Below are 24,045 nucleotides of genomic sequence, written 5' to 3'. Positions count from 1 at the left end.
CTCCATCCGCTCCCTTTCCCTCCTTCCCATTGTGAAGACAGTGTTGGGGCTGGGAGGTGGGTGTTTAGGGAGAAGTGGCTGCAGACTCACAGCCACTCCAAATTGCAGCTGGTTTCCCCAACCCCCAGGATCCAACAGCAAATGTCGGTTGGGTCTGGGGCATCACTGTAACTCATGGCACTTCCTGCAAAGTGCCATGAGTTACAGTAGGGAGCTGCGCTTCTGTCTGTGCCCACAGTTACTAGACTTCAAGGGTCCTATCATCCTATATGGTAACCAGCATTATGATGATAAAAATACCAGTTATATCTAATTCATTCAGTAAGAAAGTGTGTGTATACCAGACAAGGTGCTGCCTCCTGAGTCCAGCGGAAGAAATTATTATATTGGGAGTTAAGGGCATAATGCATTGCACTGTATTTGCTCCCAGTTTGCAGGACCAGTGGAGTATGTGAGTGCTTGCCCAAAAAAGGGAGATGTGGCTGGATCATCACATTTATGCATTTGTTATGGATCGCATTCAGCATAAGTTTAACTTAAATTCAAAGTCAGTGGGAATACTTAAATTCTATGTGAAAGCTGCGATTTTGACTGAGAGTAAGTACTGCCTTGGGGACCTTCTCCAATATTTAAAGTGGAAGATAGCAAATCCTGATAGAGAGAATACCCAGAATTCACTTCTGGGACCAATCTCACTTCTGTATTAGTAGAATGGAAAGGACAGCTAGGTCTAATTGTCACATAACTTTGCATTATGTCTATCATTTGGAGTGGGCATGCTAAAGAAATTTATATCTGTCCTTGGGATGACATTAATTGGAATCCCAAACTGTCATTGTAGCCCTTGTGCAGTGGAAAGGGACCTGACACCAGCTTCCCTTATGTTATCTGACAAATATTAAAAATCCAACTGGATAAGAATAACTAGTTCTTCTAGAGCACTTTTAACTCATGGATCTTAAAGTGCTTTTCAAAGGAGGTCAGCATCACACAGAGACAGGTAAATGTAGGGCTGACTTCTCCACTCCCACAGTCAAGTGTAAACCAGAAGCAAGTTTATGCCCAGTCAGTGGAATTATACTTGTGTGAAACCTGGAGCAGGCCTATGTTGTTTGCTAAAGATTTCCTTCAACTCTAGTATCAAGGCCAGCATAACCATACAGGTAACACTGGCAGCAAAGTGTAGGGGGTGGCAAGTAACATGCGTTGGGATCTGCACACCACCAAGGCACCACAGAACCATCCTGTGGGCAACTAAATATGCATGACCCATGTCCAAACTGCATGTGGAAGAAGAGAGAAGGAAAAGCCAGATCCTCCTGTCACTGCCCTGCTGCTAAGGAAGAAGCCCCTGCTGGGCACCTGTGCATAGCCCTGGGCACCTGTGCTCAGCGTTTTGCTCCTCCTTGTTGCTCCTGGAGGAGCGAGCACACTTACGGTGATCTGTTGAAGTTCCTCTTAAGTAGACTTTCGGATTTTACTTGTACCCAAATTCCTTGAGGTCTGTGGGCTTAAGCCAGAGTTTTAGCATTATCCGACCATCAGGGGTAGTTGGTAAAAAACATAATTTATCTTTAAAAAAGAATAAAGGAAAGAAAAGTGAATCAAACAAACTCTGGATTAAATTGTGGTAGTATGTTTAAAGTTAACAGTGTACATCAGCTGAGAATTTGACTCTGTGCTTCTGTGCAGAGAGTTTAGACAGTTGCTAAAAGGCATATTACTTATAGTGAAATGTTTGCTTTTACCTGTTTTTACATCTCATCGATCAACTCTGGTAATGGTAACATGCATGCGGGAATGTTTTACAGAGATTGAGCAATGGACTTGGAGAAACTTTAAAAGGACTTTCTGAAACTGCTCTGTTTAAGAAGAGATTGTTGATCACTGGGAAGCTGACAGATGAAACACCTATTATTTTTTAAAGGGTCAAGAGACAAACCAAGAAACTATCAGGCGGTACATATAACATCTGTCGTCAGGATGGGAAGCTCTTGGAAGCTGTTTTTGAGTGATGTGCTGGGTGAAAACCTGGAAAAGTGACGTTTTACTGAGGACAGCCAGTCTGGAGTCGGGCTGAATCGTCCATGCTTAACTAATCTGCATAGATTTAAGGAGCTGGAGGAGAGCTTTGGATAAGGATTCAGAAGACGGTAGCGGGAGAGGAGATAAGCACGTGTAGGGTGGAATCTGACTCGATACCAGGAGACAAAAGAGAGCCAGATGGAAACTGCTGGAGTTGGGAAGGGGTTATCAGCAGGGCCGTGCGAAACCCTGTGGTCTAGCCTGAATAGCTTTACCAAACGGAAAGCAGCCTGGTTTGAACCCCTGCAGGTTTGCTGGAGGTTTTAGCTTCACATAAATCCAGTGTGTCCTAAATGAATCAGGAAGAAGCCCTGGAAAACTTGCAAGAAACTGGGAGAACTTTGCCACCTTCTCCTCCCATTGCCTCGTCCCCTGTTCTCCCCCTCAGGAACTCAGGGCTTACTTACCACTTATTTGAGGCTCACTTTTTGGAGAAGAGATTTCATCCTTTAGGCATTGTTAGGGGCAGCCTGCTGTCCCCACAAAATCCCAGGATGTTCTGGTGGGTGTCCTCTTAGCCCTCCCCATCTACCAGACTGGGAAAGAAATCCTACCCAGAGATGGCTCATGAAATTAGAGGGCCATCTTCCTTTCTTTTATACATGTACATGTCAGAGCAGTTTCACTGGGTCATGTCCAGTGACTCTTTAGATGCCTTCAGAGAGCAATGGGTGCTGCCCACAACTCTGCTCAGTGTCCTCCCTTGGCACCCTGGTTATTAAGTGTAGCCTTCACTACAATAATTGTTTTGTCATCTGTTGTCCCAAGAAATCAGTTGTTGTGGAGTTGGTGACCTCCTTCTAGCCCCTGGGGTAGGGGTGGGGTGGTAGCTTGTAGTTTCTGGTGGACCTAGGATCTGTCATGGCACAACAAATAACCCGTCTTTTTCTTAGGATGGGGAGATGAATGGTAATTTGTTGTTGTCTGGACGGATCCATAGGGAAGCAGAATACCTGTTCATACCACTTTATCTAATGATAGCCTTGAAGAGGGAGGTCCTCTCTTCAGTTGTACATGGGTAAAGCACTGCCAGCAGAAGTTTAGATGTCTTGCCTCCACCTATTTCGTGAAGAATAAAGATTTACATTTAATAGCAGAAGAAGCCAAAAAAAAACACGTTGCAGGAGAGGGTTGAGGAAGCTGTAGGATCTCTCTTCAGGCTATGCCAATAAAGGATTTTTTCAGTTTGAATCAAAATACTGCAACAATATTTTGGTTTGGATTGAACCAATCTCATTTTTTGTAGCTTTTCCTTGTTGAAATGAGAAACACTGTGGGACCCTGAGCTGAGTTATGGTCTTTACTGCAATAAAAGTATAATGTATTTGCTATTTCTTTGCATCCCCATTTACTTATCTTTGCTAGGATTTACAGAAAGGGAATTCTTCTTGGTCAGTTAGCTTTGGGACACACTGACAACTCTTGCCACACGATAATAACAAAGGAATAATTAGGGTAGACAATTTGTTCTCCTCTCACATGGGTTGATCACTTCAAGCCCCATGGTGAGCTGCGTATACTCCAGGCATATTGTCAGCTTCAGTTGTGTGCAGATGTCTTTTTGTCTTGTCTTGCATCTTTATCGTAATAATTGTTCCTTGAGTTGAAAATTAATGAAACGATCAAAATGCGCAAGCAGGATCTGACATTAATTGCGCGAAAAAAAATTCTGTGGAGAGTTACGCACGAAAGAAACTCACGGCTGGAAGCTCCTCGTCTTTAAGATTGATGTTTGTGTGGCATAACAGGCTTGAAGTTCATTATACCTTAAATCGTTACTGCGAGTAGCCTGTGTGTCAGCGGAGACCATCATCAATGAAATGAAGTCTTAATGTGGGATTTCCAAGTTCCCCAAATGGGGGGTTTCTGGCTTTGTAGTGGAGCGTGGTCACCAAAGTTAAATGTGCTGGGTTTTCTCAAAGCTCTGTTTCCCAGGCAAATCAATATTCCTCCCTTAAACCAGTTGCAGTTCACGAAATTAGATTTTCAGGTAGAGACAGGAGATTACTAAACTTAATAGCAAAATAAAGAAGACGTTTCCATTCCTCTGTCTGAAACAAACCATTGTGTGGCTTATTAGAGCTTAATTAACATAATGTATTGCAGTTATTATTCTCAGAATGATACCAGACACCATCGTTGGAGGGGGTAAATTGAATCCTGATAATTGGCATTTAAACAAAACTTGAAAGTAACACTTAATAACTGGGATAAACGCAGAACATCATCATCCCTTGTATACCCCATCCTCTGAAAGCAGTGAGGTCTGGTATGTCGGTAAAAATTAACTCTCCACTCCCACCAAGCGTTTTTTAAAAATTTTAGAAAAACTTTAAGATGAAAGAATTATTATCCATTCTAATGTGGCTTGCTATCGCTAAGTGAAAAGGAGGAAAACGTTATGGTACTTGGCTCACAGCCTTGATGGACATTTATGGACTTTATCAGGGATTTCTTCCTGTGTCCCTGCTCACACTTTCTTAAAAGACAAGGATACTTGTTTAGTTTTTCAGTCCACTACAATCTCCTAGACCTTTTTAAAATGATATTCTGGTACTGAGAATAGAGAAGAAAGTATATTCCAGTTAAAGCTTTATCTAAAATCCTCTCTGCCCTTTTTCCCCCGCTTACGGGGTGGAGAAATAAAGACAAACCATCATTAATTACATTACTGCCTCATTAAGAGAAATTCAGTGGCTGGAATGAGTTCCACAATATATGTCGAGAAATAAGATCATTCTTGCTTTTGGGTTTCTCATCAGGTTTTTGGAAATGTTAACAGAGCTTGGTGACGCAGACATAATCACGAGTAGTTGGCATGGAGGGCCTTTTTGTGTAGGTGCGTGTGTGTTTGAGCAATCACTAAATCATATTTGTTTTGAACTTAATTTATTGCTGTGAGCCAAGCAGGTTCCTGCAGGTGGAAGGGAAGTGTGTTCCCTAAATTCACCGTGAGAGCCTACCTGAGAACAGCTCAAGTTGCAAAAGTGCTTTCCATAATTGGGAGATTTAAAAGACTTAACCCACTGCAGTTCAACTTCAACTGTGGCGCACCCTGTTACGGCCATTAGAGAGCAGAAAACTCGCATCCTGCCTGTATACAGCACTACATGGTACACTGATCAGTGCAAAACACTGAATACTTTTTTTTTAATAGAAAAAAGGTACCTCTTTTGAAATGTTGAGTGGAAAAGGGCAGTTGAAACCTTTGTAATTAGAGGCATGCATAGGAAAAAACTCAAATGTAAGACATGTAAAATTGAGAGACTGGTGAAATAGCAGAGCCTCTTGTTATTTTTCACTGTCACCAGGATACATCACATTGTGTATTAGGGTACCTCGCATCGAAAATGAAGAAGCTCAGTTAAAGAGGTGATTAAAAGTATTTGTCTTCATTAGGAAATAGCATAACCGCATGCCCACCTCTTAAATGGCAGAACCTACCATACAGTCAGTTAAATCAGTGAGCAATCTGTGCTCACCTTTCTTCAGTTCAGTCATAGTGTGACTGGCTAACATCTGCTTGCCGGTCACATTTGAGGAGAATCTCATTTTTTTTCCAGCAGTCATATTTTATTACATGTGGTGGATTCTTCTGAGGTCATAGATATTGTATGACAAATCCATTACAGCAGAGAATTACATGAAATTACTGCAATGCTGCGAACTTTCTGTCTGCTCCTTGAAGAAATATGCAGGTTGAACCATATAATATGGCTTTTGCATTGCCCTCTGTATTTGACTAGCACTTGAAATGATGTATGGATATGTATAGAAAAGATCTTCTTTAAGTTAAGTTGTAGCCCTATTTCTGGGTCTGCTGTGCATGCGTTGGACCCTAGTTCTTTGTCACCGTGCACCTTGTGCAGCTCACTTCCATGATCTCCACAGTGCTTCTTAATACTTAAGTCCACTTCTAATCAACAAATTACTTGAAAACACGCTTAAGTCCCAGGCAGATCGATTTAACCACATGCTTGACTGCTTTACTCAATGGGGACTGTGTGTTGAATTGGGACCACCTGTACAAAGTGAGTAGACAGTTCGTGAACTTTAGCAAAGACATGTCAGTTCTCTGTACCTTGAGTCTCATCACCTGTAAAACGGGAGTTATTTTGCTTACAGGATCTCATCGGGAGATTGCCATGCTTAATGAATGATTTGAAATCTGTGGATGGAAGGTGCTATAGGTAGACAATGTATTATAAAATATTTCTCTTTGGCTATACTTGTTAATGAGCTTTAGAAATTTTTTTTCAGATGAAAGGCATTATACAAATATAAGTTTTATAATGATTTCATATGGCATTTTTCAAGCAGAAGTATCACAGGCCACTTCCCATCTGATTAGAGTGCGCACTGTTTGATTTCAAATATATTTAAACATCATTATTGAACAAATTGAAACTACAGACACAACCTAATTTGTGCTTTATATTGATGGGAAAACATTATTATTTCTTGTGTAACTTAATAAAGGTGGTGTGCACGATTTTTTTCTGAATAAACCTGTGGAATTGTATAATAAAATGGTCTTTACCATTGGTAGGTCCATAATTAAAAGAAAACTAGAGAAGCACAGAAATAAATTGGGGCCCTTTTTAAATTAACACCAGTCTCTCCTGACATTTGCCAGATGGATCCAGGGCTGCTGTTGGCACTGCCCAGCCCACTCCAGGTCTGCAGCGAGTCCTCTTCATAAACTCAGCTTCCATGATAATTGCTTATGAATTGATGGGCCAGGTCTCCTGTCACACCTGTAGTGGGTATATTGAAAACAGTAACGGGAGCAAGGTCGGTGCACTGGAGAAGGCATAGGCCTTGTATCTAGTAGAGTAAGGCTCTATTCTAATCTCTGCCATATGCAACCTTGAAGTTACAAACCTTTGTGTGCCTTGGTTTGCCCATCCATAAGATGGGGGTAGGATCATGTTTCCTACCTATTGAACTCCTAAGAAGATACAATAACCTATATTTATAAACCACTTTGAGCCCTTTTGTTGGAAGGGCCAAAGGAATCGTAGGTTATAAATTATTGCCTTAACACATCAGCATTTTAATTCATCTAATGATTTTGGTAGGCTTGACAGCTAGGAATCACGAAGGTTTGGCATATCACATAAATAATAGGACAGTATATTCTTCGGGTGAAATTCTCACCCGGGCTCCAGTCTCTTTTTGCCTTGTAGAAGTGCCAAGCGACTTAGACGGTGTAGCAGAGGGAGGATTCTCCCTATGTTGAAGTGAATAAGGCACTTGGCAGGCGGCCTCCTAAGGACCCTCTGACATGCGCTGGTGGAGGGGATGTGCTAGGGTATGGGAATCGGGTTGATAAGTGTCAGGGGCAGTGCTTGACCATGCATGTGTGAGAGAGATCTGACAGTACGGGAGGCTGCTGTATCATACAAAAGCCCTTTCCGGCCTCTGGAACAGCTCAGCATCAAGGGCACACCCGGGTGGCTTAAAGCTAACTGCATCCCCTCCACTTTGGCTTGCAAGTTTTATGCTCTGCTTCTTTGGTCTGGCAGAAATCTCACCCTGCTCTCGCCCACTCTTATTATGTAAAGATAATGATGTTCAGAGCATTTTATCACAGTGAGGACTATGGCTTTGCTTCTTTGCTTCCAGCATCGGCAATAGCCAAATTGTCGTGTGGGTGTGAATATGTCTGCATGGGAATTTAGTGCCAGCTTGATGTCTTTACAAAATTAAGTCCCATGTTTACTGAACCAGGCACAGTATCAACAGAGTCACTTCAGTTTTCTACTCTGCCTTGTCCCTCTGCTTTCCCCGAGATCAGTGCTGGTATGAGAAGGTCAGAAGCAGGAAGATGAGTTTCCTAATTTTGTTCGGTCCTTGGCATCTCTACTGAGTCTGCAGGCGAAGGTAGCAATTAGTGCCAGCAGTGGGATGGCTTGTGGGTGTAGGTACCTCTCTCTTGGCACCTGGACAAAAGGATTCAACACCTTGCTCTTGGTGGACAAAAGGATTACAATTTGGGAGTAGTGGAAAATATGGCAATGTAAATAAGCACAATTAAAAGCTTGACTGAAAATGTGAGGGCTTTGTGGTTGGATTTCTATGAAGTGTATAAAGAGGAGACCTAGGCTGAACACAAGACAAATCCCTCTCAGCCTCCACTCCTGTGTGGTCCAGATTCTTCTTGTGAGGTGTAGAGACGACCCCTTTGCTTTTATTGAATTCATGGAAGTTGAGAGCACAGAGCACTGCTCAGGGTGAGACCCAGCAGAGTTGCTCATTTGGCCATTAGCAATCCTTCTTTCAAATGACAAGTGAGCGATGTGCTTTTTTTTGGTTGGAGGATGAACTTTAAAATGTGATATGTGGTTGCCAGTATAAGCAACATTTTTCATTTACTCAGTGTCTGATGTGCGAGGACGATGAAAATACTGTCCTGGCTGCCCTCAAGCCACAGGCAGGCAGGAACAGATGAAAGGGAAAGCAAATGGGAAACCAGAGAGTGATCTAGGTGTTGAATGTGGCAAAGGCACTGTGCAAAACCAGACTGAGATTTGCACATGCATCACACGAGCAAATTGATTTTGGATTGGATTGTGTGATGCAAGCTACATATTCCAACTTTCTTTATAATGAGCAAGCACAGCCTCACCAATGAGGATGCTTGGCTTTATTTGCTGCTTGGTGGAAGCATTTGGGGGTATTTGAAGCTTTATGCATAGGCCGTGGGATGAAATGTCCATGTTGGCTACAGTAGTAGGAGAGGATTTGAAGGGCTCCGTTCCAGCAAAGGACGGCCTGTCTTTTCCGTTCCTACGACGCATTGGTCTCTTTCAACGAGTGAAAAGGAGCACTGATCAATGCCATTGATTCCTTGTAGGAATTCAATTCCACTCTCCTTTCATTATCAAGCAGCAGCAACTGGGCTTTATTGTAAGAGGAAAAAGTGTTTTTATTTTGCATCAATAGCTCTAGACATGGTGGAACAAACAGCATCTATACGAGCAGAAGCGGACATGTATGAACAGGAGAAAGAACATGGTGGCAAATGATTCATTCTTACAGTGTTGGAAAGAGAAGCAAAGATTTTTTCCTCCCCCCTGAAATTTCAGAATGAATTTAGGGTAGGTTGGTGAAAGGCATGGGAGCGACAGGCGTAGAAAAAGCCCTTTATAGCCACAGGACGGATAGAGCATGGACAAGTGCCCCTACATCATTGCTACTGTGGCTTAATGTTGACTTTAAGGGACCATCTTTGTGGAAAGCATGGGGAAAAGAAACTCTTTTGCTCTTCTCATTCATTGCTTGGCTCTCCAAAAGCACCGGTTTTGATTATTGGCTTAAGTGACATGGACACCTGTCCACTATGAATTAGACTACATAATTAATTGTTTGGAGGCCACCATTTAGATGTTAGTAACCATTATCTGCTGTTGTTATGCTTTGGATTTGAACCAGATACCCAGAGATAAAGTGCTCTATCATTCACAGTCCAAGTCGTGGCTCTACCAAGTAGATATTTTAAATTAGTTTAGCTGAATTCCCCACCTGTTGGTCATTGTTAGGACTGTCCAAACTATTAACAATTGAATTGACACATGCGGTTTTCATATTTTTTTTTTTTTCAGTTGCAAAGCCAAAGAAAGAAATCTCGTAAGTTTGTGCTAAAACACTGGACCATTTTAAATGAAAATAACTCCCTTTAGTTGACAGGTAACATTTTCAACAGTGCCTTTATGCTAAGCTGGAAGTCAGTAGGAAATGTCTTGTGGCATCACTAACATTTTGAAATTCATTCTGATGGAGAGCACTTATCTTACTGGAACACGTCACATTATAAAATTGTGCATGAATCGATACAAAACCACCGTTTCATAAAAAGGGGGAAATTTGGGGGCTACAAAGTTGTCTGGAGTGAAATAGCACATTAAACCAGAAAACAGTTGTGTTAGTTGTTGTGCACTTTATGGAGTTCATGAGTCGAATGCAGCCTTGTCAGAGCAGACTCTTACACCAGGTCTGAGTTAGTCTGAACTCTCTTCCTCTAACTAGATGCAAAGCTAACTATCTCCTATGGCTGAAATCAAGCTGGGGCTAGCCAGTATAGTAATCCTTGGATCTCTACATAGTTTCAGCTCCTGATGCTGGTTCTTTCAGGAGCATTTCTGTTCATGCTTTAGAAGGGGCGAAACGCCAGGAGGAAACTGAACGTCCCTTCTTGCTGTTTGCGCCTGTGAACACTCCTGTCGAACGCAAGGAGTAAACTTGTCAGTTAAAACCCTGCCGACTGTTCGGGGTTCTAATTAAATTCTCAAGGTCAAGTTGTCCTTTCTCACATGGTTTGATATTTGTGTGCTGCTTAAATTGGGGAGCGCAGAAACATGGGCAGCTTGTTTTGTTTCCCAAAGCACAACTGCTGTGAATCCCCGAGTGACAAGAGCAGACTTAGAAGTGCTCAGTCCTAATGGATTGATTGACTCTGTTCAGTAATACATGGACCTCGGTCCGAGTCACTTGCTGTTTGCTGTAGCACTTTGTGATCTACCGCTGGAAGATGCAGCTAGACGGGGTTGCCACCGTTCCCTGCGAGCAGAAGCCGCAGGACATTTAAGTGCTGATTAGTGTATGCCCTTTACCTCTCCTCCTTTCACCATCCTCTCACTCCAGCCCACTCCAAACCTCAACTTTTGTTCAAGACTACTTTGTGTTGCAGTTCGGGCTATTGTGATGGGTGTGGGCGGAGAGCGGGCTCTCATTCATACCCCAGCAACAGCCCACACCTGCAAGGCTTTGGTTTCTAAAGTGCATGGGTGTTTGGATCCCAGCCTGGTCTTTTATCACCCTCCCTGTGTGGGGCACCCTATAATTCTGCTGCAGCATGTTGTGACATGGTACGTGTGGGTGCAAAGTTGGTGGGAGCATGCAGCTTAAGGTTAATTAGCAGCTCTTGGAAAGGCAGCTGGACTGAGACTTGTTGAATCTGGGTTCAATGCAGTTGTCAGCTCTGGTGCAGGCGTACTCTGTAACAGGGCAAATCACATGGTCTCCCCGTGCCTCGGTTTCCCATAGGGGACAAGGTGAATAGCAATAGTTCCCTCTCGTGGGGATTTGAACATCAAAAGTCACTTATATTGGTGAAGTACTTAAAAGTCTATAAGGAGAGGGGTCACGGAAAGTGTAAGCCCTGAATCCTGAGGGTTGATTAGCCTAGTCAAGTGCTTGTAAAAAAAGGTAACACATGTAGCAGGAAATCATATTTACACCCTGCTTGGTGTACCTTAAGGGCCAAATTAATTATTTGTTGAGCAGTATCCTGCTCTTATTGAGGGCAATGAAAAAGCTCATTAAATTCAGTCCGTTCAGGAGTTGGCTTGCATGTACGGTGCTTTAAAAAATTCCATATGAATGCAAAATAGTATCGTTGTTATTATTTATTAGAGCCTTTGCTTTACAGTAAATGGGAACTCAGCGTGTGGATATGAATGTGGAACTTGGCTCTATTTAATCTGTAAAAACAAATGATATGTAAGAGGACAAATTCTGGTCTAATTTTTAGCATGTAAATCCCCATTACTTAACTGGGGTTAATTGGGTCAGGCACCGGGCCAGTACTTGTCCTGAAGTCCTGATCTCAGTGCCCTGGCACAGAGTCCATTTCCTTTACTGGGAATTATGCCTGCCTAGCTGCCAGCAGAACTGGTCCCAGATCTACCAAGAGGACTGTTACCCTACATAATATAGCAACTATTCTATATTTTATTAACTCCTGATAATTTTGCATTACTAAGGGGATGAACTAAAGAACTAACTGATCTTTTTCCAGCTCTAGCTACTCAAGCCATATCTGAGAGGCCCCAGTTATGAATAAATAGTTCTTTTCCTGTCTGAAAATCTTCTGTGGGAGATTCTCCGGCTGCGCTGGGACACAGAGTAGGTTTTATTATTCCTGTTGTACAGATGTAGCGGAGAGGGGTTACACGCACGGGTCTTGCCGAATGTCAGGTACCCTTCTCTGCTACGGAAGTACATGTGAACTGAGGCCATTTGGGAGCTTGTCAGAGGCTGGGAAAAGCAATGAGGATTCCTGTCGTCTAGAAATGATTGCTCTAGCCATGAGGAAATCTACCTTTCCTTTAAAAGCATCCACGTGAAGCCACCACTTAGTTTTAGTTTATGCAGTGTTTCAGGTAACACTGCTGCCATCAGTCCCCTGGCACTGACTGCGGATTTATTTTGTGTGAAGATGCAGTTTATGGCTTGTTTTAAGTTGTCTGCTATGGGTGAACTTTTATAAAAACACTTGAGCACAAGTCCAGGGGAGTGGCTGACTGACTGAGGTGCTTTTAAAAGTCTCAGCTCCTACGTACGTGCAGCATGCTCATCCCTTGCAAACTCAGTGGAAGAAAGGCTGCAACTGAACTCCAGCTAGCTTTGAGCATCAAGGACAATAAAAAGTCCTTTTTCAGATATGTGGGGAGCCGGAGGAAAAGCAGGGGCAACGTTGGACCCCTGCTGAACCAGATGGGGCAACTGACAACTGACGCCCAGGAAAAAGCAAACCTATTAAATAGGTACTTTGCGTCGGTCTTTCATCAGCCCCATGGGACGCCTGTGCCTGCTACAGGGCCGGGAAGTCCGGGTGAGGGTGATCCCCTGCCCTCCATTAATGCTGACTTTGTGAAGGAACATCTTGAGAAGCTGGATACCTTCAAGTCAGCCGGTCCTGACAATCTTCACCCCAGGGTACTCAAGGAGCTGGTGAGCATCATAGCCCAGCCTCTAGCGCGGATCTTTGAAAACTCTTGGCACTCTGGTGTAGTGCCCGAAGACTGGAAGAAGGCCAATGTGGTGCCTATCTTCAAGAAAGGGAGGAAAGTGGATCCGGCTAACTATAGGCCCATCAGCCTGACTTCTATCCCGGGGAAGATCTTAGAAAAGTTTATTAAGGAGGCCATCCTTAATGGACTGGCCGACGCCAACATCTTAAGGGATAGCCAGCACGGGTTTGTTGCGGGTAGGTCTTGCTTGACCAATCTCATTTCCTTCTACGACCAGGTGACCTATCACCTGGACAAGGGAGATGAGATAGATGTCATATATCTTGACTTCAAAAAAGCCTTCGATCTGGTGTCCCATGATCGTCTCTTGGAGAAACTGGCCAATTGTTGCCTTGGGTCCCCCACGATCCACTGGCTGGAAAATTGGCTCCAGGGTCGGACCCAGAGGGTAGTAATTGATGGAAGTCACTCATCGTGGTGTCCTGTGACCAGTGGGGTCCCCCAGGGCTCTGTCCTTGGACCCATACTGTTCAACATCTTCATTAACGATGTGGACACTGGAGTCAGAAGCGGACTGGCCAAGTTCGCCGATGACACCAAACTTTGGGGCAAAGCATCCACGCCAGAAGACAGGCGGGTGATCCAGGCTGACCTGGACAGGCTCAGCAAGTGGGCGGATGAGAATCTGATGGTGTTCAACGCCGATAAATGCAAGGTTCGCCACCTTGGGGAAAAAAAACCCGCAGCATCCTTATAGGCTCGGCAGTGCTATGTTGGTTAGCACTATGGAAGAAAGAGACTTGGGGGTCATCATTGACCACAAGATGAACATGAGCCTGCAATGCGATGCTGCAGCTAGTAAAGCGACCAAAACGCTGGCTTGCATCCATAGATGCTTCTCAAGCAAATCCTGGGACGTCATTCTCCCCCTGTACTTGGCCTTAGTGAGGCCGCAGCTGGAGTACTGCGTCCAGTTTTGGGCTCCACAATTCAAAAAGGATGTGGAGAAGCTTGAGAGAGTCCAGAGAAGAGCCACGCGCATGATCAGAGGTCAGGGAAGCAGACCCTATGATGACAGGCTGAGAGCCCTGGGGCTCTTTAGCCTGGAAAAGCGCAGGCTCAGGGGTGATCTGATGGCCACCTACAAGTTTATCAGGGGTGACCACCAGTATCTGGGGGAACGTTTGTTCACCAGAGCGCCCCAAGGGATGACGAGGACGAATGGTCACAAACTACTACAAGATCGTTTCAGGCTGGACATAAGGAAGAATTTCTTTACTGTCCGAGCCCCCAAGGTCTGGAACAGCCTGCCACCGGAGGTTGTTCAAGCGCCTTCATTGAACACCTTCAAGATGAAACTGGATGCTTATCTTGCTGGGATCCTGTGACCCCAGCTGACGTCCTGCCCTTTGGGCGGGGGGCTGGACTCGATGATCTTCTGAGGTCCCTTCCGGCCCTGATGTCTATGAAATCTATGAAACTGTGGCCGGCTGAGGCAGCGTGGTCTGGCACTGTCTAGGAGTGCTGAAGAGTCAGCCATCTGGATCTGGCGTGGTGGAAGCAGACAAAATATTTTTGACACTTGGCTTGATAAAAATCCTATTGCTCATGCCCTGGGAGATCCTTCTGCACTTTAAAGAAAAAGAAAGAGATTTATTGACAGTAGGAGCAAGGAAATGCATTGCCATGCTATGGCTTACAGGAGAAAACCCTTCAATCAGGATGTAGCTAAAAAATAAATATGAGCAATGGAAGGCATCGCAGCAAAGACCGGACCGTGCCTAACCTCGTCTCAAGAATGACGGGCAGGTGAGACCTCAGCGCTTAAAAAAAAAAAAAAGACCGATGCTGAGAGCAGTCAATGAACTGGTGTCCCGAGGAACCACGGGAAATGAAATGGTTGGTCTGATCCTGCAAGCAGCCCATTGAGGCTGATGAAAGATCAGTGCACAAATGGCTTGTAGGATAGGTCCCCATTAATCTGTTCTACTTGGCAGCATCGTACATCAATACAATCCATCTTGTGGGGAAAAGTCTGAATAAATTATTCTCATTAATTCATCTTTTAGCATCTCGTTTACTTTGATTCAGAAATGCGTGACTCAGCGGGCAGTCTGCTGAACTTCTTTTGTTGTCTGTTACTGGAGTGATCACCTGAGCCAATTTTAAGACCTAGAGCTCTGGAATAATTGTGATGTGAATGTAATGTAACAGCAGGTGGAACCGGGGGGAGGTCTGTGTAGCTGTGATGTCTGTTCATGTTGGCCTGCAACTCCCAGAAACCCCCAGGGACCGGGGAGCAGGGGAAAAAGGAAGAGAAAGCTTAAGGCTGGAACAAGGGGAAGAGAGAGCAGTGTGCACATGCAACCTGGTCAGCCCTACGCAGAGGAGTGCACAGTGGAGCTGGAGTCTCGCTGCCTCGGTCAGCCAGGGATGTGAGCAGGAGGAGCTGGGCTTAGACTTGGTGCAGGCTGCTGTTTGCACGCTGTAGGGACAAAAGGCTTGTTTGGGGACACCTCCGGAGGTATGGGTATGAAATTAAGGTGCACATTACGACAGAGTTGATGTTTCTTTACCTGTTCCCTCTCTTTGGCATTGACTTGACACCGTAACCCCTATGATTTTCTGTCTAAAAGTGGGAACTCCCTCTTGCTTCTTGTGCCAGTTCCTGGGGCTGCAGGATTGCACATAATCATAGCCCCATCCTGTGAATGCATATGCCAGGAACTTAATGCGCATGAGTTGTCATTGAGCTCATTTGTGAAAAACAAAACAACCCCCCCAATAAATAAAGAAATAAATACTTTGTGATGGGCATAGGTATTTACAGAAATGAGAACTGTGCTTAGTGCCTTTCTGGGAAAAATTGGAGAGATTCAGAACGTAATGCTTTTTTTCTTTTCCAGGCCCTTGGCAGAGCCCTCAGATCACAGTTTTCACTGGAGAAGGGATGATAACTTGGTTTCATTTGCAGGTTAGCTAGGGCAAGAGTACGCTGCATTACCAATAACATGGAGAAACTGCCAGCTGTTGACTGGGTCCTGAGAACATCCATACTTCAATGATGTGTTTGCCACTTCTGTACTGATTACCCTAATAACCTGCGACTCATTTATTGTTCTATATACTAGGTGTGTCTACATGTTCATTAGTGCAGTTTTGCTAATGCACATTAAATTTAGTATGTCCATTGTGAGGTACTAGAACAAGGTGCATTATTAACCTATTTTAATGCACGCTAGTGAAAGTGCATGGTTTTTTGTGACACTTTCATGCACATTAAAATGCGTTAATGCTCATTAAAGCACACATGTAGATGCGCCCACTGGGAATAAACACTTGTTTTTTTTAAAAACAGAAAAATATTAAACAGGATCAACTCTCTTTTTCTTCTGGAAGAAGGAGGCAGGTCTTGTAGTTGTGGGACTTGGAAGACTTGGGTTCATATTCTTGTTCGTAGACTTTCTGCATGGCTTTATGGAAGTCATCTACCTCTCTGGACATCAGGTCCTTTTCTGTATTACAAGGATATGGGTACCACCTTGTCTCTTCAGACTGTATAAGCTCTTTAGGCATGGGTCATCTCTGACTATCTGAAGGTGTAGCACCTAGTTCAACAAGGCTGTGATCTGGGAGCTTTTAGACACTATTGCAATACAAATAACAATACCAACCCAAACCCACAGGTCTCTCATCCAGAGAAAGACAGCAGCTCTCTGATGTCACATTTACACGCATGTTTTCTTTTGACACCCCACAGTGAGGTGATGCCAGCTTTAGGTTCTGCTTTAACCAATTGGTCTGCCTGTCCTGGAGGTATAAATGTAAAGTTTTATATTGATATAAATATAAGCACAATATATGCAGTACTACTGGCAGAGCAAAGGCATATGAAATGGTTACTGCACTTATTAAATATTAAAACTTAGTGTCCACAGTGTCAAAGGAGATTTTGACTGGCTTTTCTGCACTTTGTGCTTATTACTTCAGGGTAAAATGAATAAACAGCAGTAGGCGAGTTTCAGCTGCACTGGGGGCTGGGGCTGGGGCCAGGACCCAAATCCACTGCCTCTTCTTCTCCAGGGCAAGGTGTTCCTCACTGAACCACTTTCCCTCTGGTCTGCTTGGCTTCTCCGGGCCGTATGCTGGGAAATGGGAGACGTTGTTATTTACATCGGTGGAAATAGAGTGGAACCAGTGCACAAGTGCCACCGATTAGTTATGTGGCTTCACAAGGGCCACTTAGAGTACATGTAGGCGTTATACTTGGATTGACTGAACTAGGGTTAGGTTGATCTAAGTGCCGCTGTACAGACATTTGAGGAGATTAGATCGGGCAAAAAATGACCCACGCTAACTAACTTAGTTCACCTAAAGAGGTGAACTAAGTTAGACTGGGAATGGGCTAGCCTGATCTATTGATTGCGTGTACGTGTTTGGAGCACGTCCTTGGGGCTGGGAAAGCCCAGCCGCTTGCCCCAGCTCCACGGCTGTGCTTTTCCTATCCTGACACTTTGACTGGGCCTTTTTTTAGCCCCCCAGCTCCCTCACCCCAGGATGGACAATCTTCACCCCTCTTGTTTTTTCCCCTCTAGATCTGCCAACCCTCCTCGGGGACCCACTAGCTCTGCCCCCCTGCAAATCCGTCCCGTCCCTTCCCCCACTCTGAGTTACCTAGATGAGGTTCCTGACTTCAAATAACTTACATGATTGTAGACTGCCTACTGTGAATGTGTTCACGTACCCTTAGATACATCAAAGGGAGTTTGGATTTAGCCCATGGTCATTCACTGGCTCAACTTTGTGCTTGGTGCTGTAGTCCTTGTATTGTATGATTATACCCTCTGCATCCAACAGAGGACAAAGGCTTTTATGTCTGCTTTCAAAACATGTCCTGACCACCTCTCATGTACATTAGGAGCACTTATTGTAGCCATAGTCATGTGCAAACCTGAGGGTGTGTGGCAGTTGAGAGTTTAAGAAAGTTCAAAGTATTTAGTTGTAAATTAGGGAAAACATAGCAATAAAATAAACTGATTCCAGAGGTCACAGAGTGAGTCCTAGGGCTTTGATGCTTTCTGAACAATATGCCTTTTAAACATGTTAGTTTTTCTTCCCTTGTTTCTCTCTTTTTTCTTTTTCCTCTTTTATTTAATTAATCTGGAGACATTTTTGATATGATGGGACCCACATCTGGAAGGATATACTTGGAGCAAGTAACTATTCATGTCCTGGGCATTTTTAGCACTGATTCTCTTTGCAGTTGAAAAATAAAGGCTATCTGTGGTGGAAGCCAGTGATCTCATCCTGTGTATCTCAACACAATACACAGCCGCGTATTGCAATCAATGAAGCAGATATCGCAAACGGGCAGCTGATTTATTTCATGGCTGGCTCTTGTGAAGCAACTATGGATTGAAGTGGCAGCTCACGAATAGGCCGATGCCATTAGAGTGCCTTAATAAATATTAATATGAGCATGTGCTTTTCTGCTAGGCAACAGTAAATGAAGATTAGAGTATGCACTGACAGCTGTGCACGAATTAAACCTTTCCTTTTTTGTGATCATATGTGTGTCCACTAAAGTGTATGCAAACAGGATCCTCCTGATGAAATGAGCTTCAACTGCTTCCAGTAATATTTGTACTAAAAGCTCATGGAGATGCACCAGGAATGCACAGTGGCCCATGTGACTGATGGGAGAAATTTCCTGATGGGTTGCTCTGAGAGTCTGTCTTTTCCATTTTATTTCTTTTTATTGTGGCCCCCCTCCCCCACCCCCTTGTGAATCAGCTCATTAATTTTATTCCAGGCTTTTGAAAGGGTATGGACTGGAGCTAGATTGTTCTCAGTGGTGGCAGACGACTGACCCAGGAGCAATGGTCTCAAGTTGCAGCAAGGGAAGTTTAGGCTAGATATTAGGATATCTGTCACTAGGAGGGTGGTGAAGCGATGGAACAGGTTACCCAGAGAGGTGGTGGAAGCTCCATCCTTGAAGGGTTTTAAGGACCAGCTTGACAAAGCCCTGACTGGGATGATCTAGTTGGTGAGGGTCTTTCTTTGAGCAGGGGATTAGACTACATGACCTCCTGAGGTCCCTTTCCACCCAAATTTCTATGATTTTATGACTGTCCACTTTGGAATTGCCTTGAATGACAAAAACTATTCTGGTGTCAGTTCTGTTAATAATGTATGGCGTCTCACTGCTGTCAAGCTAAAGAGCCCTAATAGATATTCCTTTAGAAACAAGTTCAGGTGCCTTCAAAAAAGTATAACGCGTGGAAAATTACCAGCACACTGGGAAGGTACATTTAGTCACTGCTTCTGCTAGTTGCAGGTAGTTGATCTATGTCGCTGAAATGTTGATAAAGTTAAGGTTGCTAGACAGAAAACCACAATGAATGTGACAGAGGATGTATAACGCGTGGGTGGTTACAAAACAGAGCTAAAGTTGGTTATATGACAGAACCGGTGTCATGAGATGGCCGAGGTGGCTGAAGACAGCTCACTTGACTTGAACTTATTGTCCTACCCAACGGGTAGTAAGGCTCTTCCTAAACTCATTGTGTACTATAGACTGTGATGCAAAGCAATATACTGTCATACATGCTCTCAATAAAGGTGTTGTACCATATCTTCTCTGAGACTTCATGCTTAACAAACCCTCATGCTCTCTGGGAAGCTGGGGTTTGTTGTAACTTTGTGTCCCATTCAGAGCAGTTTTGGTTCAATGCATTTGGATGAGTTTGGAAGACCCGTGACTAGGGGATTGTGACTGTACATTTCAGGTGGACAGATGTCAAGAAGAGGGGAGGGAGAGGGTTAACATCAAAGCCTCTAGTAAAAAGGATGATGTAGGAAGAGGTAAGGAAGTGCATCTCCTCCCACAGGGGCTCTTACTGGGTCTGTACCATCTTCATGACTGACCCTTATTGCTCCCATTGGGAAGCATTTGGGGACCAGTGGAAAAAATTGATGGCCACTAAACCTGGCAAAACCAGTAGGAAAAAGGCATTGCTTCAGAGTTATTGGAAGACAGGACATGAAATATTGGAGCCATTCTAAACAGCATCAAAAGAGTACTATAGGCGCAGCTGCAAACAAAGCACCAAACTTGGATAGACTTTAGAAAGTAGCATACAAACAGCCCCAGTCATCTGCTGTGGCACTGGGGACTTCCACTAATGAAAAGAAGTTGTTGGAGAAAAGCCATCAGGTCGGAGTAGAGGAGATGGGGGACATCTGAGTTGCCTGCTGGACAATTAAATGGGGAAAGCAGGGCTGGAAGAGGGCAGCTGTGTGGGGTCATAACCAGCAGACTATTACAAGCTCAGCTGCAGATTTGAAGAAGAAGTTGTGGCCACGAGGAAACACGGGGATGACAGTTTGTCTTCTGGGTCAGATACAGATGACAGGAATTTGTACCTGCCACAGAACAGTTATAAGGACAGCACTTGGTGCAGCAACTCGGGGAAGGGCACCAGTCACCCCAAACCAATAGTGCCAGTTACTACCTGACAGCGGCATTGAGGTGAGGAGATGATAATCCCCAGAGACGATTACTGCTTCCGCCAAATGCCTGTCATGTCCCTTCTCTTGCCACTAGAGATGTTGCTTAATGAAGGAGTTGAATCTTGGCCTTTTGCTTTTGAGTGAGAGCAACCTGGATGTCCGCATAAGAAGAAACAAAACTAAAATGTGGATCACAGGAATTTGAGCATAGATTATGTACGTGAGAGGGTCGTTTTCAAACGCTGAATGAAATGGACTGCTGTATAAAACAGGGATGGGCACGGGCTGCCTTTGTGCATGGCACGCAGAAGATCAGGAAGGGGACAAGCAGCACACTAGCAGGTAGGGCAGGAAGCAGAAAGAAAAGCAGCATTTTGGGCTGGGAGCACAGGGAAAGAAGCAGAAAGCAGAGCAGCAGATTGGGCAGGGGAAGGGGATTGGAATGGGACCAGGGAAGGGTATGGGGCTAATCTGTGGCATGCCTGCCAGAAGAGGTGGGCCCCACTGCTCTAAATTGATGTTATTACCCAGATTCTGACCTGGGTTTATTAAGAGGGTTGGGCTCTATGTAGATGCCACCTCTAAAAGGGAAACTCCCTTGACTGCTGCCAAGCACACTTGTGATTTTTGCCAATACAATATGGATGTGTGAGAGCAGAGGCAAAAAGAAAAATTGGGACATGTAGCTACCATCTGGGAAAAAAGGAAAGCGAAAAAAAAAAAGTAGGATTAAACAGGAAAAGCTGCAGCTACAAAGGAGGAATCAAAAGGTAAGAAAAGCATCTCGCACAGAAAATTGCAACTTGGGGAAATACAAAAATGTCCCTGAAGGGACTGCCTATAAGAAATTAGTCATAAGAGTAGGAAAAAGGCAACATATTATTTTGGGAAGAGCTCTGATAAAAGCCAGTGGTGGCAGGCAGAGATGACCTGAGCAGGGTGCGGAGCCCAGGGCAAATCAGCCTGTGTGGGGCCCTGCCCCTGCATGCCCTGGACGCGAAGAAGCTGGCAGTGGATTCGATGGCGTGGGGTGCTGAGTGGCCGGATGCGAAGCCACTGGTGGCGGTGGCACTGAGTCGCCAAAGCCTCTCTGTCCGGTTCCACGGGGCCCCCCAAAGTGCGGGGCCTGGGGTGGTCGTCCCGATTCCCCCCCCCAAGGATGGCCCTGGTGGCAGGAATGGGCATCTCTGGGCCAGCTTGTCCCACAAATGAAGGGAAATGCAATTAAAATGTCATTAACTGGGGATCCCTGGAATGGCCCAGTGTTAGCATTTGGGTGGGAAGGGAGAGAGTGTAATATTGTGGTAAATATCTAGCAGTATCTAAAACCTAGGGCATCCAGCAGTATTCTTCACTTGAAGTCGAATGCAGGTCGAATGCAGACAGTGCAGGAAAGGTGTGAGTTATTGGAATATATTGGGTAGTCAAGCTCTTCACAGGAAAGAGTCCCGAAGTTACTTTAGGGTCACAATTAAAAGGAAAAACTGGGAGATAAAATTGGACAATGAAGTGGTAATTTTGGGGAATGATGGTTATAAAGGAGAAAAACCCCATAAACCTTTATAGATTACGAAGAACAAATTATGTGGCCAAGGAGCTAGGGGTCTGACCAGTGTGGGGCTGTGAAAGGAACCAGTGATTTAAGGGCCATCACCAAGACCAGTCCATTCTGCCTGAGCTGACCTACTTTAAGCCCAGCTGGTAAATCAATTCCATCTTGAACATGCAACTGTTCTTGGATGGGCTATGGCCCTCTGGGACCAAATAAGGTTTTGTATCTTGCAAAGACAGATTCTTGGCAAGTAATAGGTGCTATTAAGAAGCCATTTCCAGAGTTTGTTTTACAAACCCAACAATGGTGGCAGATTAGAGATGCTGGATGCAAAGAGAGTGTCTGTAAAATCATCAGATGAATACCAACAAGTGGAGAAATAATGGTAGTTCATCTCATATTTGATGCTGCTATGGAAACAGATGACCTGACCCCTCTTGCCCTGTGATCATGAAAGCTGGGGAAATGGTTTTAATTATACTGATGGAAGTTTTCAGTCCCATCTATTTGAGGACTGCCAAGAGACTCTCGATGGATGGTTGAGTCATCCTGCGATGCGTGCCTACCAAACCCTTTATCCAAACTTAATATTAAGATGGGAAACTTTAGTCCATCTCTCTTAGCATAGGCTGGCCACAGGTGATTCTGCTTTTAAATGAACTATATTCATGTTACCTTTAATGAAGAAACTTGTTCTGTACAAGATAAAGCTGTACATTTATCAGTGGTGTTTAATAGATAAAACTATGGTATTGTCAGCACATCTTTGGGTACCTAGTTGTAACAGTAAGACCCTTTAATTTAGGGATTTGCTCAAAAGCACTACAGAAATTAATGCCCCACCAACAAATGGATTGTTTTGTCTAACATCTGAAGACCCAGAGTGTTGTGGCCCAAATGAGGATAGAACATGATAAGAAAAAAATCACTTGGTTTAGCAAATCACCTTGCTGGGTACTCAGCAAAGTCAGGTTTTTAGAATGGTCAGCAATGCCTATGGAACTACTCAATTTGATATGACATCCTGTTGTAGTACTAGCTTCTGTTCAACTTGTGTTAGTAACTATATTAATAATCGTTGCTGATTATGGGAAGCAGTTAGCCCATACAGTACAATGTGCTGATGTTAGACATTAAAATTTGTCAGCAGAACAGAATTTAGGGGAAAAGGTGTTAAGGATAGTCAAAAGTGAATGAGCAGGTTGCACCTGGTAGATCCTCCTGCGGGACCAAAGCAAAGCTCTGTTGAAAATATTATAAATGGAAAACTTGGGAAGACACCTTTAGTCACTCCCTCAACTAGTTGCAGGTAATTGTCCTATCTTGTTAAAATGTTGCTTAAAAGAAGGCTGCTAGGCTGAACATCGTGATGAGTATGGCAGAAGATGTGCGTGTATTTTGAGTGGTTACATAATGGAGCGAGTGTTGGTTAACTAACGAGACATTTGAAGCGTCTAAACAGAGTGAACTTGACCATTCTCACCAAACCTCCTAGCAAACGGTAAGGTTTGTGTCACACTTTTTGTGTGCTATAGACTATAATACTGATTAATATACAGACATATTGTATGCTCTCAATGAGTGCTACATTTGCTCTGGCTAGCCACAATACCAACAATGCCATCAATAGTTGGTCCGCTATCATGGCCTTTCAGTGTCCATCCTCTTATTCAGACTTCAGTTGAGGTTGTACTTTTCCATAAAGGCCTCCAGTAGGGAGCAATGTTTCTGTGGCTTGTAATAAAACAACGTGGTTGGATAAAGAGTAAAGAACCAGTAGTTCTACACCTGGATTTGCCCCTGCTATATTACCTATGTGGACTAGGGCAGGTCGCTTTTCAAATGTGTATGTCTAAAACTGAGTATCTAGCTCTGTAGTTGGCTTCTAAACAGAAATGACCTAATCTTCTAAAGCTCTTATTCTGTTGTCCAAGCTAAATGGATAGGATAGGTCCAATCAAGAAACTTTGATTTACATAATCAGTTTTAATCTTGTATTGCATTTGTACTTTTTCGTTATTTCCCTGAATGGATGTTATTTCTCGCTCACTGGATGCTAAGTTTTAAGACTTAGTTGATTTGCAAGTAATGACATAGTTTAACATATTTAAACTCAGACTCAGATTTGGGTTCTTAATT

The 24,045-nt window shown here is 44.0% G+C and overlaps 2 protein-coding genes across 7 annotated transcripts in view; both read left to right on the top strand.

Annotated features, from left to right (window-relative positions):
- Nucleotides 1-2,128, top strand: part of LOC102560984 (tetraspanin-7) — a 250,189-nt gene extending 248,061 nt beyond the window's left edge. Inside the window, exon 8 of the transcript XR_009462140.1 lies at nucleotides 2,116-2,128. The gene's annotated coding sequence lies outside the window, so the exon portion shown is untranslated. The remainder of the gene's footprint in view (nucleotides 1-2,115) is intronic.
- The window catches only part of KALRN (kalirin RhoGEF kinase), a 759,663-nt gene that overhangs the window by 143,733 nt on the left and 591,885 nt on the right, over nucleotides 1-24,045 (top strand). The gene's annotated exons all lie outside the window — the stretch shown is intronic.

Source organism: Alligator mississippiensis, chromosome 4, assembly GCF_030867095.1.
Source record: "Alligator mississippiensis isolate rAllMis1 chromosome 4, rAllMis1, whole genome shotgun sequence".
NCBI classification, from domain to species: Eukaryota; Metazoa; Chordata; order Crocodylia; family Alligatoridae; genus Alligator; species Alligator mississippiensis.
This window is presented reverse-complemented; position numbering and strand designations above follow the sequence as displayed.